Source organism: Pezoporus flaviventris, unplaced genomic scaffold (assembly GCF_033815535.1).
Source record: "Pezoporus flaviventris isolate CSIRO_AGI_PZ_B2104156 unplaced genomic scaffold, CSIRO_AGI_Pfla_v1 ptg000013l, whole genome shotgun sequence".
NCBI lineage: Eukaryota > Metazoa > Chordata > Aves > Psittaciformes > Psittacidae > Pezoporus > Pezoporus flaviventris.
In genome coordinates this window covers 7851571-7866823 of record NW_026892561.1, presented here as the reverse complement: position 1 = coordinate 7866823, position 15253 = coordinate 7851571, and the positions used below count along the sequence as shown (strand labels likewise).

Below are 15253 nucleotides of genomic sequence, written 5' to 3'. Positions count from 1 at the left end.
CCAGCAGCCAGAGCTATGAGCACATATAGAATCATAGAATGGTTAGGGTTGGAAAGAACCTTAAGATCATCTTAACATCTCCCTTCCTACAGCAAGCTGCAGAACAGGGCTCACAAAACAAAATGGCACTTGTAAGGGAATTTCCCGAAGGGACAGGAGGACCCCAGGATTTGGAAAGCTGTTTCTCCCCCACTCGGCTGAGTGTTTTGGCAGGGGAGCTACAATGTGCCCCTCAGATGGGGAAGCCTGAGTCACGAAGCCAAGCAGCTTCAGCCAAGCCTGTGCAGGAAGATGAGTTATGGGAGTTTTCCCCGGCCGGTTTGATCTGATCAAGAGTAATTGATGGATCTTGTTCATTCATGTACTGCTGAGCACGCCTGGGGCACTGGTCACAGGATCTTTAACTGAAGCAAAGGAACATCCCAAATAAATATGTCAACTAAATAAATGACTAAATTAGAGCCATTTGTGCATGTTAAAAGCCACAGCCCCAGAAATCGGCTTTTGCAAACAGATGGGGGTGGGGAATCTTACAACTTCCTCGGGCACTTGGGAGGTTGTAGAAGAGAAGGGAAGAGCTGCAAGTGTCGGCATCAGCTGCTCAAACATCCCAACGCAGACCATATCCAAGGCAAAGTCTTCTCCCACTCCTCCAGAAAGGAAAGAGTGAATAGGCTAGGCTGGACTTCAGACTCAAGGCTGAAATTCAGGAACAAGCTCTGGTGACATGTGGATACAAGCTAGGTACACCACCTTGAGCTGTACCCAAATGTTCAGCCTAGCTCTAAACCCTTCGGTGAATAGGGCAGCATATCTTCAGACCTACAGTTTCCCAAGCACAGAGATGAAGGAGGGACACAGACAATGCACTTGCAGATAATGTGAGATTCAGGGTAAAACAGTACCAGAGTGATTTGGTGTCAGTGCTGTATCAATTTCTATGGGAAGAAAAGGAAGGAAGCTTGCAAACATATCCAGGAGAATCCCCAGGGAATATTTGGCTAGTGGAGCCAGCACACACTGCGACCCACCAGTGTACTGGCTTTTTGAGTCCTGCTTAGGCTAAGGCAGAAATAGACTCCCTGTGCCAAACCCGAATGCCTGGTCATTATTTAGGAGCAATAATTTAAGTCATACAAACACATTTGAATATGAAGGTCCAGAGGAATTTCTTTGAAAGCAAGAAGCCTGTCAACAAGCTTGCAAGCAGCAGCACTATGGCGATTTGCAGGGTAAGCAATGTGACTTGACAGCACAGTCTCATCTCTGGCCATGGCTCATCTGATGCTAGCACCATCATGCTGAAATAAACCACCTGGAGTCACTCCCCACAATTGCATAGCTGTCACATAAATAGCAGCCTGGTACATGCATTTTACTGCCATTACACATATATCCATGACATCCGCAGTTGAACAGACCCTACCAGCCCCAACCAGCATGCTGAGAAAGCTCTTTCTCCAGGAAAGCTGCTTTCTACTGGTGCCCAGATCAAGAAAGATCACCAGAAAAGGAACCATCTAAACCAAATGACCCATCTAAACACACATGTGATCAGTTCAACCTCTCTTAGGCTGCTCACATTTAGAGAGGATGATAAGAAGAGTCAGCAAAAGGTATGTTACTAAAAGCAGAGTTTCTTCTCCCAATCCAAGAGGTTTTCATTAATACATGTCCCATTTATAATATTCCCTGTTAGAGGAATAATTATCAATTTACCTAACACTGGAATAGGGCCCAGAAGAAGCAAGTACAGCATTGCTCTTGTTAGCCACAGGAATTGACAGCTAACCACCCAGTGCAATGAATGACATCTAAAGCATCTCCCCCCTGTGGGACCAAAAGGCCCAGCAAACTGGACAGTCTGGTTCTATTTCCACCCTGAGACTGATGGCAGTATGCCCTGGGCGCTGGACAGTGGGTCTTTAATTGGAGAAAATAAATGCTCCAAATAAATATGTCAACTAAATAAATGACGTGTTTTTGCAAACAAGTAACAACCCCAGAAACTGCCTGTGAAGCAGTGTGACCTAAGGACATTCTCCCTCCCCCTCTGTACTTGTGTCCCCTCATTTCACACTAGCATCACAGAGACTTCACCAAGTTTTCCAAGCATTACAAGACTTACACTCATGCCATAACCTGGACTGGCTGTCAGGAGCATGGACCAAAGCATCAGTCTACCCCCCAAGGTGGAAGATGCAGCAGGGATACAGTTGCTCAACGCACTTGGCTTTCGCAAAGGATTGCTGCATGGATCTGGTCTAGTCTGGGTACACAGCGTTGCCAGCACAGAGAACCAGGGCTCTCACTGCACAGAAACCAGGTCCCCAGGTAGCTATGGGGAGGAAAAGACCCCTGAAATGCCTTTTCCTCAGCTCCAAGCTCACCACCTGCAGTGGGCCCTCCCACTCCTAGCCTGGCAATGAGGCAGGAGTTTCTGCAGTTATCTTCTCCAGGCTGGAGTGCACAAGGTACATGTGTGGCTCTCCTGGGGAATAGAAGTGCCAAGACCTGTAAGGAAGTACCTCCATTTATCAGGGCCACCATTCATTTGAGCAGCTTATTTGCTAAACATGCTTTTATGCTCAGTACAACTTCTTGCTCTTGCAGAAGTCAATCTTGCTCACTGGGGGCAGCTTTGCTTAAGCAAGAGTTTGGCATTTGGCCCTCTCACAGGTAGTGGAGAAATGACAGCACATTTCACTGCATTCAACTTCCCATGATCCTTCCAGCTGCTGAGCAAGATCTCGCTCCCTCCCCAAACACTGCAGCTCTCACTCCCTGGGAAGGAAGCTGGCTCTCAAAACCACTCCATCAGGCAAACACCATGGCTTCAGGTGCGACTGCACTTGACAGAAACTTGAAAACGGCTGTGGGATTTTCCAGCCTCCAATTCAGCTCTGGTAAAGCTGTCATTACAGCAGCAGAGATGGGAAAGCACAACCTTCACCTGCTCCCCAAACATGGGTCTCCTTTGGAAAGGAAAGCAAGCGACATGAGGCAGCACGCTCTCCTCCACCAGCCAAACTCTTCAAGTCCTCCTTGGGCTGTGGTCAGCATTGTCAGCTCTGTGCCATTTTCAGAGAGCTTTCATCACCCCAGACTCTGATTTCTATCCATCCCTGCTCCTCCACTCTGCAGGGTAAATGGGGCCTGGAGATGAACGGGATGCAAATAGGAGGCGAGGTGACACGGCTGCATTTCTCCCGTTGAAGCCAGCTCTCTCCAAGGCGGCAAGAAGCGCACAGCTCGGCGGTGATAAACGGCCTTGCTTTAGTTATCACTTTCCTTAAGTTAAGGAGAGCAGCCTAGTGATGGATGGGCTGGAATTCGGTTATAAGGAAAGGCTGTCAGCCAGAGTTGCCTATCTCCACACACATTTAGCAGGGCGTCATTATGCGACGGCATGGAGTTAAAATATGACCAAGGGTATTGAAAGAAAAAGAACAGGATTAAAAAAAAGCAAATTGAGCAACAATAAAGGAGCATGAGGCAAGAATGTTATCAGACTAGTGACACCTTTTATCTCAGTCTGGTTAGCTAGAGCAGGGCACAAATTGGTCCTTCCTCCACTATTGTATCCTCTTGTACAAACAGAGGCAGATAAAATGTGTCACCAGTGCGATAGCGTATCAATTTAACCCTAATTATCCAGGGGGTCAAACTAAGAAATAGGGGTTTCTCATTTCAACAGGTTCCTCTGTCTCAGCTCAGAGCAACCACATTAATATGGAAGGGGGAGGGGCAGCATAATTGATTTCCATCACTCAGGTGGTCCTGGCATATAAAAAATTAATGCTTGGCTCTCCCAACTAATCAGAGCTGGTTAACGTCCATCTGCTACTGGGTTCAGGATGTCAGGAGACACAGAAATTGGGCCACTTCCTACACACTGGGTGTATTGATACAGAGCCTGTCAAAAGAACAAACCCCTCTATGGGAAAGATAAAGGGACATTAAATCTTGGGTTTTATAGACCTGATCTCAGCCTTCAAAAAAAAAAATCTATGCCCTGAAGACCTTGTGTTGTAAGAGATGCAGAACATTTTTGTTGTGTCCTGGCCATCCCCACTGCACTGGGCTGCAAAGGAGAGGGCAAGCAGGCTCCTGCCCTGGAAATCCTTCACTGAAGAAGGGCTGGAAAGCCTGAAGAAAGCTGCCAGGATGCTGCAGCACACAAGGCGATAGCCAAAGAGAGGAGCTGTCAAGCCACCCGCACCCTAGTTCAAAGCAAGGCTGGTCAAGGCATCACTCTGGACCATGTGGCGCAGAGCTGATGCTCAGTTTTGATGTAGAGTGGGATGTCTGCCAGGCCAAGAGGAACGCCTGGGTGCCCTCTCCCAAAAGAGAAAGCTGGTGAGGGAATAACACCCTGTGTTAAGGCATCTGAGATATTTTAGCAGAGAAACAGCACCATAAGAAGCAAAGCCACATCCATCTGGACTGAACCTCAAGTGAGGTGGAGCCAAGCTAGGAATCCAAATCAGTTCAGGTAAACCCACACCCTCCCAAAGACAACCTTAGACTGGAGTTCAAACTTGGTTAAAACACCAAGTCCAGCATAGCCCAAGCCATATCACAGCCCGCAGAAACTGAAGCCTGCTGGCACACACCTCCAGAAAAATCTCCAAACTCCAACTGGCCCATCCCAATAATTCAAGTTATACTGGAGCAGCTTTCCTGCATAATCCAAGGCTTTGGCAGGGAGATGTCTCCACCCCAGTGCTGGAGTCACTATGCCACTCCCTGCAAAGAGGGAAGAGCTGAGCCAGCCTCCCCTCATGCAGGGGTGAACCCCCTGCCAGACCTCTGGCACCCCACTTCACACACTCCTTAGCCCCACAGACCTGCCAAGGGGCTGGGGGAACCCTCCTGCCCTTGCTTCCTACTGGATGAGCCCTTGCCAGGTGACTGCACCTCACTCTCACTGAGCATACCCGTGGTGCTTCCCTCTCTGCCCCCATCAGTGCAGGACAAACCACTCCAGCATGGCTGTACTTAAAATTCACGAGCAGTAGCTGTGGAAAGACAATACATTTGGAGAGGGTCTGAAAAGCCCTGAGCTTTCACAGAAACCATGAGACAGATCCCGTCTCCCTGCCTCTCTGCTTCCCTTCCACCCTTTCAGTTCCCTCAACCACCCCCAAAGTTGTCACAGTGCAACAAGCCTATGAGCCACACATCAGCTTTAAATATCAGCATGCGTGAAGCAGAGACATGAGAGCAGGGAAGTGGGAACAGACAGAGCAAGCCTCCATCGCCTGTCAGGAAACACTAATGAATTTCAGCACCAGCAGCCATTGCCTCAGACGGGCTAGCGAAAGGAGACGGAGTTACAGCGAGGAGCCTTTGCAGGAGCAGCCTGCCTTCTTTCAAAGCCCCCTCTGTTAATAAATGTCATTGCTGAGTGGGCTGCAGCAGTCCTCAAGCTGGGATAGGGTAGGTTAGGGGAAAGACAGGCGACTGACAGTGCTCAGGATGCCTGGACAGCACAGCCTTTTCTTCTGCGGCATCCCCAGACAAGAGCCAGGATAAGGAGGCACATGGGGCATTGCCACTGGCATGAAGCTGTCTTCCAATAAGGTCCCAGTACCCAAATAACAACCTCCACAAGGAACCCAGCCCCAGCACCCCCCAGTTCTTTTCACTGGGATGGATGGAGGCTCTACAGGGAATAGTGTTTGGGATGAGCAGAGGGATGCAGAGACTTCCAGACACACTGCCTGCACTCCTGGCAGCAGCAAAGGGTTACAGAGCAGTCTGTCCCTTTGGTAACACAAATGCATTCCTGAGGCAGCACAGGAAGAAGCATCCAGCACAGGGCACGGCATGGCAACCGCACCGATGCACAACATGAAGGTCAACGCAAGTCTTCTTTACAAATGTCAACCTGTCATCTCTGGATATTAATGAGGGCTGACCAGCAGCTAAAATGCATCCATGCTCCATTAGTAATAAGAGAGACACAACGCAGGAGAAGAGCACACACCATGGCATGTGGAGGCACCAGTGGGTCTGCAGGGCCTGGGGAGGTGTGGTGATGCACAAGATAACTAGGGCCACTCCAACTGCCCAGGAAGGAAAGCAGTCACCACACAAAGCCCTTCACTGGAGTGTGTTATCTTTTTCTATCAATATTTAATTGGATTAGTGTAATGAGGCCAAAAACCCAGGCTAAGCAGTGAGGCTAATACCTGGCACTTTCAGACCTTCCTTTCTTTTTCTGTCATGCCCATTCTGGACAGTGCTGCTTTTTCTCTCTGGCAGGCATATGCCTGCCCAGGAGGCTTAAAAGGGAAGCTGCAAGCCTTAACACTTGGGACTCACAGCAGCACTAGCTGAAATGCTTGAACATCCATCACATGCTAACAGCCAGATCCCTCTTCTCTAAATGTTTTCTGGGTACTAAGAAATTTGGGAGATCCCCAACACCATGCTTTCCAAACAGCCAGGCTGTGAATGGGAAAAAACTGTTACCCCAGATCGCAGCCAGAGCAATGTATATCCTAGGAAAATAATTCTGCCACAAAAAGCACACAGGGCAAGTGGCTCACTGTGACTCACTTGTCCTGCAAAGCAATGTGTACCTACCGCTGCCATCAACCTTAATGAAACATGAAGGCATTTAACACCATGTGAAATCTGGCCCTTTTATGGGTATCTGTCTGTGCGTCAGCTAGATTCTGGCAGAGATGCTATCTCAACATTAAAAGCAAGGCTGTAACACAGCAGGTATTCAGCCTCCAACAGAAGATGTTCATCAACAATTGCACACACATGATGCTACAATAAATCTATGTGCTACTGCTTAACAGCTTCTCTTAAAAAGATTCATAGCTCTATTTACAGGGCCTGATTCTGCTGCTATGCCATGTGGGAGTAAAACTGGAGTAACCCTACCTGGAGTTAGTAAGTGGCCAGTGAGAGCAAGATCAGAATTGAACCTTTTGATTTTTAAATAACTACTTAATTACCATGCAGGAAACCAGAGCTCAATGGTTCCACAGTTCAGCTGAGGTTAGGAGTGCAGCAGGCAGAAGCTTTGCACTCCTCCATTCTGAGTCCTCCAGATCAGGGAAGGGGTAGAGCAAATGCTCTCACCAGCCCTTCCAGACAGGGAGGATGACTAGGTGGACTTCCTTTTGACATCAAAAATGCATGATACTGCTCTCAAGGAAAGAGAAACTGGAAAGTCTCCAAGGCTGAGGTTGCCGCCCCAGCCTGGGGAACATGACAGTATGAAACCCCCTCACAAACATTTCTACACAAGCTTGCTGTGACAGTCCATTTGCTTACTAAATATGACATTATACAGCATCTTATGAATAGGAAAGTACAAAACTGGATACTGTGTGCAGCTACCACACAGGCACGTTCTCAGTGAAAGTCACCTGTCATGACCACAGGCTGCAGCAATTCCAATTTGTTACCAGGAAAACCTCTTCCCCGCACAGATGATAAAGCACTGGAATAAACTGGTGGTGGAATCTCCTCTGCTGGAGACATTCAAACCTGTCTGGATAAGACCCTGAGCAACCTGATCCAAGTCTGAAGTTAGTTCTGCTTTGAGCAGGGGGCTGGATTACAGATTCTGTGATTCATGCTGCAGCAGAGCCTGATTACACAGAGCGTGTCCCTTCTCCGTCTGTATAGTCTCTTATGAGTCTTTCACACTGATACTAATTTAGTAATCACCTAGTCCTCTGCATACTAGGTGTTTTAAGAGTGAGTCTTCAGACTCCTGCTGCAGAATACTGTAATTATGCACTGAGTAAGGGAATATATCTGATGCAATGGATGCACCCACAACGCATCGTGTCTAAACCCCCTCAAAACCAAAACACGCACAAAAACTAAGCTAAAATTAAACATGCTTCTCTTCCCACTGCAGAAGTATTTCTCCCGGGATACTGGAGCATGGAAGACCTAGAGCAAGGCACTGCTCTAGAACTGAGAAGTCACATCCTGTCCCAGTCCTTCCCTACACCAACATCAGGAGGAAACCTTGCCTCTTCCGTGCCTTGCCTGTCCAGACCATTTAGCATATAAACTCTCCAGGCCAAGGGCTTCTCTGCTATGAGTCATAAACTGTTTAGTGCCTAATGGTAGACGCTTAACATAATACAATCATGTCACTTAAAGGCCATTAGTCTCCAGCCTAAACAGCATTTTTCCAGTCACAAAGGGGAGCTGCCAGCTCAGGAAGGCAGGATAAGGGACATGGGTGGCCAGTCGGGTCACTGGACTTGCAGACACCCGATGTGAAGTCCCAAGCTCAGCAAGCAGCATGGGGGAAAGCCATGGCAGCTCTAGCAGTCAAATAGCTTTATGTTTTGGGCTTTCTCAAACCTCCTGAATCAGCTGAAATCCCCTGCCTGGCCAGCTGTAAAACTCTCACACCTAGCCATGGCTGTACTGCTTACAAGGGGGTCAGGAGCTCCTCAAACACACAGAGGGTATCCAGTCTTCCGTATCACCTCTCTTCCCACTCACTGAAGTAGATCATCTGTCTACAAGAAAACACACCATTCTGTCTTGTGGTGCTGTTTGAACCCTCTTCTTTCCTGGTGTTGTCTCTGGCACCACATCATCCAGGTCTCCCCTCAACTGACTTCTGTGCTTGCCTCTTCTTCCCTCCCACCAGCAAAGGGAAGAGAGAAATCCTAGAAGGAGCCAGGGGGATGAGATAAACCCCCTCCCCATCCCCTATGATAATGCACAACCCCGAATTACACATACAACAGCTCCACAAGCTCTTGACACAGCCTCCAGGCTGGCAGCAGTGGGGAGCCTGACACATCGTGTAACAGGGTCTGAACACAGGTTTCCGTGCAGCTTCAAATTACATCTGCACAAGGGGAAACAAGTTTGTTTTTTCCTTGTGGAGAAGAGCCTGCTCCCCACTTCCAAGCACGAGCTAGCATTAGCATTTGCTTCACCAGAGAGAAGGAGCAGCGAATCCTCCAGAGCAAAGGACAAGTGCAGCAATTAGGATGCAGCGGCTGCGGGAGCTGTTTAACAGCATGACCCAGAGGTCAGTGCTGCCGACTCCCAGCCCTGCATAAATATTGTATGAGTTGGGGAGAGGGGCTGTTACAGCCACCCTCAGCGCCAGCCCTCCCTCCTCCACCACCACTGCATCCAACCAGATACACCAGCAACATTATTTACTGATGTGACAGTCAGGAAAATCACTTCAGTAACTAGGGGAATGGGGAAGAAGGCTGCTCAATGGAGCAGGAGCCAGGAGTGGGCTCTCACCCACACCTCCTGCTTCCCCGTGTAGGGTGCTCCTCTGCATGGGTAATTGACACAGCCCGTGCTCAAACTGGAGGATGAAATACCACCAAGAGCAAGGAGGGGAGGCTGTGAGCTCTCCTCTCAAAGGTTGCCCAGGGGGTTGATTATCAATGCTGCTGAAGGACACTTCAGCCAGCAGCTGCTTTCCAGTTTCCTATCAGTATCTCTGCTAGACCCTCCCTTTGGAGGGAGCTTTATAGCACTATAATAACACGCTTTATAGAGAGCTTTCCCTCGGACTCTGTGTAGCTCTGCAGAAGGGTCCCTACTCTAACACAGCCACAGGGGCCTCACCCCCGCAGAGATTCACTCAGTGCTGCTGTTTGGCACCAACCACCTTTTTCACCTACAATCTGTCCACTGCTTATTCTCTGAAGGATCATATTCACCTGCAGCTTTAGCCACACTGACTGGCATCATCCCTACTGCATCCTGGAAGGCACTCTCATTCCTCTGCCCATTAAGTTTTGCTGGATATGCCAGTCAACCACATCTTTGCCATGATGTTTTGCACAAATGGAACCTACTTTCAGGTTCACCAAGATTAGAGGCTCCCAAAGATAAGGACATGGGTCATTCTTCACCTGTACCAGCAGCCTATGAATTCCTAGCAGCGCAGTGCTAATAAACCTTACTGTCCAGGGCAGCACACGAGGGCTGCAAGATAGGAAACACAGCTTGGATATGCTTCTGCCCGCAGTATCCCTCCAGAAACCCTTCTGCTGCTCTGTGGCTGGTTGCTGAATCCAGGGAAAGCAGAAGCCCGGTTTTACCATTTGCAGCTTTCCTGAACTCACTGTGCAATTAATGGGCTTAATTATTGATGGCAAAGGCAGGGAAGGGAGGAAAGAAAGAAAAAGCCAACACGAAGGGAATGATGTGGGGGTGGCGGGCGCCAAAGGTCTCCAAAGATCTTCCCTCAGCCTAAAGCAGAGAAAGAGCCCCTAGCCGCTCTGCCGCTCCCACGGCCCTGCTCTAATGCTCCCTGACATGCCTCTGAAGACAGCGAGCTGTTTGCAGTCACCACCGTGATTTGTTAGTAATTATTTTCACGGTGTCACATTGCTGTCACTCTCTTAACAAAGAGACAGGCAGCCTGAGGCTGCCTGCGAGAAAGAGCCAGCAGAGAAAAGGAATTGTCAGGCACCCAGGGATCCTCTTTGCTTCTTGGGTTTCACAACCAGAGTCCTTACCAGCTTCTGAAGAAACTTCTGAGGAGAAGTGGCAAGTCAGAATCATCTCCCATCCTGGTCACAGTAAGAAGAATTAATTACCTAGCCCCCTCCTAATTTCACCTTACCAGTAAACCTACTGCAAGACCCAGGTGCTCAGAGCCCCTTAAGCCATCGATTTGCTTCAGGCCTGCAGCAAACAGAAAAAAACTTTGGCAACTGATGACTTTTAGAGCTCCCCTTGCAAGCTCCACTTTCTTTTCATGTGGTCTTGCCATTACACTGCACTTCCCAAGCATGGCAACCCTGATGACAAACCCCTGCCTAAGCCTATCACCCTCACACTCATTAACCCTCCACACCAGCCATACGCACTCTCCCTACACCAGCGTCATTCATTCCGACACACTGCTGTGCTCTGTGTGGCAGTAACATTTCACTTGGCATTTCGCAATGCCAGGGGACCTCGCAGCTCCCTCACTCCTGAATTACACAGCCCTGCAGTCTCTGTTTTATCATACACAGTGTGTGACTTGACAAGAACCTCCCCTTGAACCACCTCCCATCCATCCATCTCACACCTGCTGTGCAACCACAGCCATCCATCCTTTGGCTGACTTGTCTGTCCAAGGTAATCACTCCTTTCCCAAGAAGCATGGAGCTTGCCTGGGCCCCCAAGGAATGGAAGCTATTTTGGCACCTGAAGTGTCACACAATATAAGGATATAGAGATGAAAGACTGAGACACCTGGCTAGCCAGCCCTTAAAGCACCCTTGATCTCTATATAGAAAGCAAGTGGACTTCCTCCAGAGCAACTCCAAGTTTGAATTACTCCCGAGAGAAGCATTCTTCCTCTGCCTGCTTACTAAGGGTATATCAGGGTCATTCCCTGCAGCCACAGGGAAAACCTGGGTATTAATTCACCTTCTTAGCACAGGGAGAGTTTGGAGATATTAAGCCTCACAGTCTAAGCACAACCCTCCTGCAATTAACTGCGTGTAGGAGCACTGACTCGGAGGGCAGCTCCTTTTCAGGGGTCCTTTTAATAACCAAGAAATGGCACATACATGCTGTGAAGGATTAGGATCACCATTGGGAAGCTAAATGGTCCATAAAACGTAACAGTTCTCTTCAGAGCTGGGAGCACAGCGAGCTGGAGGAGAGGTCTTGGCAACCTCCCACCAGCCTCCTCCCTCTGCCTGGTTTGTAGGGACACATGTGATTCCAGGCAGGGACAAGGAGCTGAACTCAGCTGATGCCCAGGCACTTCCAGACACTGGCCAACAGTCAACACCGAAACCTGGATCAACACCCAGGTGGTAAAACTGAAGCAGGAAAGTTAGAGATGACCATGAAGCACCTATGGAGGGAAAACGGAGGGCTTCCAGAATGTAGGTACTGGGCAGAGTGAAGGAGAAAGCCCTGCTCAAAGAGAGGCAAACACAGCTGGTGGGACCAAGGCAGGATGAAGTCCTTGGCTGTATGAGCTTCCCACACACAGCCTTGCCAGCACATCACACCGTGTCCTCAGCTCTCTTGCCTCAAACTCCTCTTTTCTGCTCTTTCTTCTAGTACCAACTCCACATGCCTCACATCATTGCTGAGACCTGGCCCAGAGCAATCTTGCTCCAGAGCAATCAGTGTTCCAGGCTGAGAGCAGCACCCTCACCAAACACACAGGAAAAGGCAACTCCAGCATGGAATGGACTTAGCTCAAAAAGTTAGTCCACAGCTTCAGCATCCTCCCAAGAGTCCTGCACACACCCAGGCATCCACTCCTGAGGATGCGGAGCTGCTGGACAAGGCACATGAGAACACGCTGGAGGGAAAATACCAGGGATGACCTCAAGATGGCCCAGTAGGTCTTTGCCAGCCAGGAGCTTCAGGAGGAAAGGGACTGAACCCATCCGGGAAAATGGCTCCCAACAGGAAACAAACATGCAAACAAACTAAAATGCTTTCAAGAAAGCTACTGACTCACACAATAGAGCAAGCGGAAGGGGAAGGACGCTGCTGCTCGCAGGCTGGCTGTATTTTTCAAGGAGACCTCTCTAAGCAGAGAAGCCATGAAAGCGTCGCTCCCAGCCAAGCCACTGGGAGGGCAGCGCTGATGCCAACATACAACTGGCTTTGCTTCAGCTGGGAAGTAAGAAGAGCTGAGATCTAAAGGGAGACAGCTGACATTTTAGCCCCAGCATGAAACACTACCGCTGTCTAACACCAGAAAAATTAAGCTTTTTGAAGTAATAAAGAAAATTCACACTTTGTGAAGCTAATCCTATTTTTCACACATGCCTCAGACAACAAAATTCAGATGGCAAACAGCCCTCCAGTGGTTTATCCTCCGCAGTCCCCAAGCCAACCAGCTTTTCAGTTCCCCAGGGCACAGGATAACCACGATGTTGAGTTGCTATCTCACATACAGACAGAAGCCAGGGTGTACTTTTTACCAAATATCCACTACAGATCCATTGATTTTGAAACCGTTTTGCCTGAATTCACTGCACACAGAATCCACCTTAGCGATTCCTGTTGCAGAGGGAATTATGGTTCCTTAAGGTATGAGCAGATGACACCAAGACCAGTGGCTTGCATTCAGTTCAGTGTGACTGTTTCCAAATACAGCTCTAGTTAAGTTACCCAGGGATGGAAAATCCACCTTCTCTATTCATTACCCCATCCCAACAGTTCAGTGCAGGAAATAAAGTACTCGATGCAATGCCTGTCTCATTCCCTCACACACTGTGAATTTATTCTAAGTTTCTCCACCATCTTTCATGCTCATTCCAACTTCTCTGGTCCTAATTCCCAGGCAGCAGAGTCTGTGCTCCCCAGAGTGCATCGGGCATCACAGCTCAATAAATCTGTGGCCACTACAGCCCTGACTATGAAAAATGTCTTTGCTGTGACATGCCAGACAAGTAGCAGACCTGAAGGTGACAGTCCATTGCATGATGATCCCTCTGCAAAGATTTCATGTCCAAAGCTTCACTCAAAGGCATTCCCAGAATCACACATCTCAAACAATTCGCAGAAGCTCATGCAACCAACAGATTTCAAACAAAGGCAAGAACAGGAGACAGACACGAGAACTGCTACAGAAGGATAACAAAAGTCAGGTGTGCTACAGTAATTTTAAATGAGAGTGTGCAGATGGGGGAATCTTAAAACCTAAAATTTATTTTGCATAAGTGATATCATTTCCTTTAAAAACAAAAATCCGGACTGCAGGGTCGCAGAAGTGAATGGGGTCAGTGCTGCTCCCTGTAAGTGCTAGAGAAGAGCATGCTCACAAGGCTCCCCTGCTTAGCTCTGGCAAAGCACTTTAGGATGTAATTACATGAACGACTCCATCAGCAGAGCTGACTCAAAAGGTTCCTGACCCTGGATACTCAGTCCTGTCCCTCACTGTAGTTCACACCACCCTCTTCCTTCAGGCAATGTCACCGTGCAAGGATACAGACCACAGACTTGGTCAGCAAAACGATCCCCACTAAAAGCAAATCTAACAAGATAATCAAAGATCTCAGATGGAAACAAATTGTTTTATTAATCTTTAAATGCAGATTACTACATTATCTTTCAGTTACCAACTCCTTCTAGTTACTCCCAAAGCCACTCTCTGAACGTACCTCCTGCCCTGCTGCCACCCAACCAGCCCACCCTCTGCCTTCTCCTGCCTTTCCCACAGCTACCAAGTGGTCCCACTCACTCCATCCAGTGGCTGGCTGTAATTTCTCCCCCAGGCAGAAGCTACCAATCCCCTCCTGGTTCCGAGATAAAGAACAACATCACAAGGGAGGCTAACACCATCAATCCTTCTTCATTCTCTACCTAAGGCTGATCTCAAACCAAGCCTCCAGGACAGAAGGCTGGAAAGACCAACCCATTGCCACACTGCAAACTGCCCTAGGAAGGCAAGCATCCTCCCAGCCTGTGTAACTTGCAAAGAAAGAATTAAAACAGTGAGATAAAATTAAGCAATGGTATAATTTACTGCTCAGAATTTACTAATATGCAACCGAGGAAGAGCACCAAGGGCTATAAACATTTCAAGAGACTTCACTGTGTTTTATCACTATATTAGAGAGTACTTGCCTTTTAACACTTACTTAAGAAAATAAAAAACTTCAGAGCAGTAGTTTCCTGTAAAGACATAAATAAGCATGTTCTGATCAGCCACAGTAAGTGCAGTACGAGTGTCCTCATGCCAGGATATACAGACTAAAGCCTATACCTATGTTCAATGCATTTGCAGAATGATACAAAACTGGAAGGAGGATTAACTGATGCTCTTGGTATTAAGGTGGAGGCCCAAGACTCAGCATGTGTGCCTTCAGCTCCTTTCTTTGCCTCTACCTGCCTACACAACCACAGGCACATCACTTAACCTCACCGTATCTCAGCTCTGTAGCTATGAATACATAGTAAAAGTGCTTCTTTGGTTGCCAGGATTATTTCACATTGTGCTTAAGAGCAGGCAAACCAGTTCCATACACGGAGGGAGGCAATTTGACATTTCAGAGGAGATAAACCACGCTAAAGAGCTTTCATTACAAGGGCTCAACCCCAACAGACACCGAGTACCCTTTTCCGCTAGAACTGTCTCCTGCAGTCGGTAGCTCCCTCAGCCCTTCAGAGGCACATTACCCTCATCACCCAATGCCACATCAATGCAATTTGCTTAATGAGTAGTGGCAGTTCCACCCTAGGTGCAGGATGAGGCCCAAGCACTAAAGCGGATTACACCAGGTATCTGAGTCCATCCCTGAAGCTG

General features: G+C 48.4%; 1 protein-coding gene across 7 annotated transcripts in view; it reads right to left on the bottom strand.

Annotated features, from left to right (window-relative positions):
* ERI3 (ERI1 exoribonuclease family member 3) overlaps positions 1-15253 on the bottom strand; it is a 131217-nt gene that overhangs the window by 80949 nt on the left and 35015 nt on the right. The window lies entirely within an intron of this gene.